Below are 5,000 nucleotides of genomic sequence, written 5' to 3'. Positions count from 1 at the left end.
AAAGAGCTATCAATCTGTCAATCCTTCCGGTGTCCGGGCCTGGTGAGGTTTCCCGTGTTGAGTCAAATTAAGCCGCAGGCTCCACTCCTGGTGGTGCCCTTCCGTCAATTCCTTTAAGTTTCAGCTTTGCAACCATACTTCCCCCGGAACCCAAAAGCTTTGGTTTCCCGGAGGCTGCCCGCCGAGTCATCGGAGGAACTGCGGCGGATCGCTGGCTGGCATCGTTTATGGTTAGAACTAGGGCGGTATCTGATCGCCTTCGAACCTCTAACTTTCGTTCTTGATTAATGAAAACATACTTGGCAAATGCTTTCGCTTCTGTTCGTCTTGCGACGATCCAAGAATTTCACCTCTAACGTCGCAATACGAATGCCCCCGCCTGTCCCTATTAATCATTACCTCGGGTTCCGAAAACCAACAAAATAGAACCGAGGTCCTATTCCATTATTCCATGCACACAGTATTCAGGCGGGCTTGCCTGCTTTAAGCACTCTAATTTGTTCAAAGTAAACGTGCCGGCCCACCCAGACACTCAATAAAGAGCACCTTGGTAGGATTTCAACGGGGTCCGCCTCGGGACGCACGAACACGCACGAGGCGGTCGCACGCCTTCGGCTCGCCCCACCGGCAGGACGTCCCACGATACATGCCAGTTAAACACCGACGGGCGGTGAACCAACAGCGTGGGACACAAATCCAACTACGAGCTTTTTAACCGCAACAACTTTAATATACGCTATTGGAGCTGGAATTACCGCGGCTGCTGGCACCAGACTTGCCCTCCAATAGATACTCGTTAAAGGATTTAAAGTGTACTCATTCCGATTACGGGGCCTCGGATGAGTCCCGTATCGTTATTTTTCGTCACTACCTCCCCGTGCCGGGAGTGGGTAATTTGCGCGCCTGCTGCCTTCCTTGGATGTGGTAGCCGTTTCTCAGGCTCCCTCTCCGGAATCGAACCCTGATTCCCCGTTACCCGTTACAACCATGGTAGGCGCAGAACCTACCATCGACAGTTGATAAGGCAGACATTTGAAAGATGCGTCGCCGGTACGAGGACCGTGCGATCAGCCCAAAGTTATTCAGAGTCACCAAGGCAAACGGACCGGACGAGCCGACCGATTGGTTTTGATCTAATAAAAGCGTCCCTTCCATCTCTGGTCGGGACTCTGTTTGCATGTATTAGCTCTAGAATTACCACAGTTATCCAAGTAACGTGGGTACGATCTAAGGAACCATAACTGATTTAATGAGCCATTCGCGGTTTCACCTTAATGCGGCTTGTACTGAGACATGCATGGCTTAATCTTTGAGACAAGCATATGACTACTGGCAGGATCAACCAGGGAGCTGCGTCAACTAGAGCTGAGCAGCCGGCCGCCCGGGAGTGTGTCCCGGGGGCCCGCGCGAACACGCAAGCGTCCGCTCAATTATTCTGCAAACAGGAGGAGGCTGAGCTCCCCTGCACAATACACCTCGAAACCCTCTCAGGTCCCGGCGGCGCGCAGCGCCGTCCTAAGTACTTGGTCGGGTTCGAGAGAGGCGCAATCGCCCGGAGTTAGGCGAGTAGACGCTTTAGGTGCGACCACCCGTGCTCCCAACTGAGCTTGCCGCTGCCGACAGAGGCCCGGGAGCGTGCTGTCGTGGCATTGCCGGCGGGAGACAACACGCGCCACCTACGGTGACCGGCAGCTCCAACGCCAGCGCCACAGAAGGGCAAAGGCCCCACGTGGGTGCCGAAGCGAACTCTCCCAGCACAGCGCACGTGCCAACACGTCTGCACAACTGCGATACAAACCACCAGCGAGAACCGCTGGGGCGACCGAGCAGCAGACGGCGTCGCGGCGCCGAGTGCCGGGCGGCGGCGCATCCTCAACGCACACAGTCCTCAATCGGACCAGCACACTGCAGATGTCCACCGCGCTTCGCACCGGGCCGGCGAGGACCCACTTTGGCTGCACGGCGCCGCGCGCAGGGTGCCCCGGCGCGCAGCTGCGCCGCCTGCCGCGTCCGTCGGCCGGCGCGCCTGCCACTGGGCGCCCCCACCAGCCGGCTGTAGCGCGTGCGCCCACGCACCGCGCGGCCAGCACGCCGGGCGGCCCCCCCCTCACCGGCCGGGGACAGTCCCACCCACCCACAGCCGCGTATCGCTTCACACCCAGATCCACATTCACGTTCATTGGTGTGGTGGGTATCGCTGACACAACCGCGTCATAGCTGTACCGATCGTTGCCCTCACAGATGTACCTCCAGCAAGATCAACCGCACCACAACGGGTTACCAGTTGTTCATTTGCGTAACGTCACCAGTAAACGTACACGTCCACGTCCATCCCCGTTTGCAAAGTCAACTATTATTGCATGCCTGCCTGTCAGGTGTCAAGACACACTACATCCGCTCACATCCACGCAACAAAATGTGCCCGACTAGAGGGCACGTGGAAGGTGCCCCCGTACGTATGCGATGTCCATTGCGCGACGAACTGTCAACCGGCCTCTGTAGCATGTCGCAGATGTGGAACGCGGGACACCGTGCTATCACATTGTGTGAGAAGAGACTACTATGTCTGCATACACGCGCCACTACATGAACAGACGGCTCATGCTGATCGCCATCCACTGCGTCCATTACTCCCACACGTCTCTATGGCGTACCACACTGCAATACAGCTGTTATGGGGAGATGACACGTAGCTGTGTACACAACATTCTGAGCGGGTTGCGGTTGGACAACAATACATTAATGTAACGTGTCATATGCCATTTACAGAGCAGGTTAAGGCACAACGTGGGTTAGGTTAAGGCACAACGTGGGTTATGTTAAGGCACAACGTGGGTTATGTTAAGGCACAACGTGGGTTAGGTTAAGGCACAACGTGGGTTAGGTTAAGGCACAACGTGGGGTAGATTGCGGCACAACTTGGGGTAGATTGCGGCACAACTTGGGGTAGATTGCGGCACAACTTGGGGTAGATTGCGGCACAACTTGGGGTAGATTGCGGCACAACTTGGGGTAGATTGCGGCACAACTTGGGGTAGATTGCGGTACAACTTGGGGTAGATTGCGGTACAACTTGGGGTAGATTGCGGTACAACTTGGGGTAGATTGCGGTACAACTTGGGGTAGATTGCGGTACAACTTGGGGTAGATTGCGGTACAACTTGGGGTAGATTGCGGTACAACTTGGGGTAGATTGCGGTACAACTTGGGGTAGATTGCGGTACAACTTGGGGTAGATTGCGGTACAACTTGGGGTAGATTGCGGTACAAATTGCATTACATTGCGGTGCAAATTGCGTTACATTGCGGTGCAAATTGCGTTAGGTTAAGGTGCAACACAGGTTAGGTTAAGGTGCAACACAGGTTAGGTTAAGGTGCAACACAGGTTAGGTTAAGGTGCAACAGAGGTTAGGTTAAGGCGACATAGGTTAGGTTAAGGTGCAAGATGGGTTAGGTTAAGGTGACATAGGTTAGGTTAAGGTGACATAGGTTAGGTTAAGGTGACATAGGTTAGGTTAAGGTGACATAGGTTAGGTTAAGGTGACATAGGTTAGGTTAAGGTGACATAGGTTAGGTTAAGGTGACATAGGTTAGGTTAAGGTACAAACTGGGTTGTGTTTTGGTACACATTGCGTTGTAGTACAGTACACGTTAGGTTTGGGTACGGTACACATTGTGGTATGGGATGGCGTGTTGGTGGGGGGGGGGGGGGGGGCGGGGCGAGGTTCGTTCATATTGACCGTAGGAAGTGGATGCCCGAGGCAGCGTCAGTGTGTCAAAGGAGGTATGTCACGTTGGGATGCGCTTTTCGGTAGTGAGAGGGGGCGCGCCGTGTCCGAGGTTGCGGCAGACCTGTGTGTTTCATTCCTGCCAGTGTGTTTGTTCTGTAAGACGAGGCAGTGTGGTGATGTTGGGTGCACCCCTGTGTGGGACATGTGTGGGTGTTGGTGGCTTATCTGAGCAATTGTGGTTGTCGGACGAGTGGGATATTCTGTTTTATGATTGGACCTCGTGGCCTGGTTATCATAGTCTGGTTGGTGTACTGTGGCGGATAGGATGCACCGGACGTTGGTCCATGGTGGTGCTTAATTATTGCATCTGTGTCTGTTACAGGCAGAGAGTAGTGTGTGATAGAGTGTGTGGGTGACGTGTGGTTCCTTTTGTTTGCACAGACGTTCAGCATGTATAGGGGCATTTGCGTATTTGATCTATCTATGTGGGCCTGCATAGTTTACTGAGCAGTGCTGCGAGGTGACTGAACTACGAGCGACGTACTCATTTACAGCGGAATGGTTGCCTTCTACCAAAGATGGCGTATCGACTCTACGACAGCGTTGGCACCGCAGGAAGCGGTGTCGTAAAATGGCCCCCACACCGTCATCGTTGTGCGGGGTAGTGACCGTCTATATTGTGAGAGGAGTCCTGTTTGCCACTGGGCGTGGGGTCTCGCGTCCTGCGGTTCAGTGCCCCCAGGGAAGCGCGCGGACGTGGTGCTGCTGCTGCTGTAGCAAGCGAGCTACTTAGAGCATGTATAGGGACAGCGGGAATATGGCATATTGGATATAACTCTTCATGAAACGCATGATATAGGGGTGGATTGCACGTTACGAGTGCGGGAAGAGTCCGCCGTTCATCCGCTGGAGTTGCGATTTGGGCGGTTGGGGTGGGGCACTTGCGGGTGCGGGTGCGAGTGGAGTGGAGCGGAGCGATGATCGGTCGACGACTTCGTGCGGCGCAGGCACTGGCGTTGGGGCTCCTGTGGTGGACAGATGATGCAGGCTTTGTGGGTGGCGTCGGAAAATGGGCACTGTGGGCCCTAGCGATGTCGTCGTCGGCTTGTCGTCTCATAGATGGCAGTATCGTCGGTGCAGCAGGCCATGTTGCGGGAGACCTGCAGATGGCGGTATTTTTGGTGGTGCGCTCGACATGGTGGACGTAGTGTCGTCCGATTCGCGTAGATGGAGCTATTGCATGTGGTTTCGTCACATTGTCATAGATGG

At 54.8% G+C, this 5,000-nt stretch overlaps 1 non-coding gene across 1 annotated transcript in view; it reads right to left on the bottom strand.

Annotated features, from left to right (window-relative positions):
• Window positions 1–1,349, bottom strand: part of LOC126147809 (small subunit ribosomal RNA) — a 1,909-nt gene extending 560 nt beyond the window's left edge. Inside the window, exon 1 of the ribosomal RNA XR_007530346.1 lies at window positions 1–1,349. This exon is cut by the window's left edge and continues 560 nt beyond it. This is a non-coding gene — a ribosomal RNA (small subunit ribosomal RNA).
• Window positions 1,350–5,000: the final 3,651 nt, after the last annotated feature.

This window comes from Schistocerca cancellata, unplaced genomic scaffold (assembly GCF_023864275.1).
Source record: "Schistocerca cancellata isolate TAMUIC-IGC-003103 unplaced genomic scaffold, iqSchCanc2.1 HiC_scaffold_871, whole genome shotgun sequence".
Lineage (NCBI taxonomy): Eukaryota > Metazoa > Arthropoda > Insecta > Orthoptera > Acrididae > Schistocerca > Schistocerca cancellata.
Note: the sequence above shows the minus strand (reverse complement) of the source record. Positions and strands in the feature narration are given on the sequence as shown.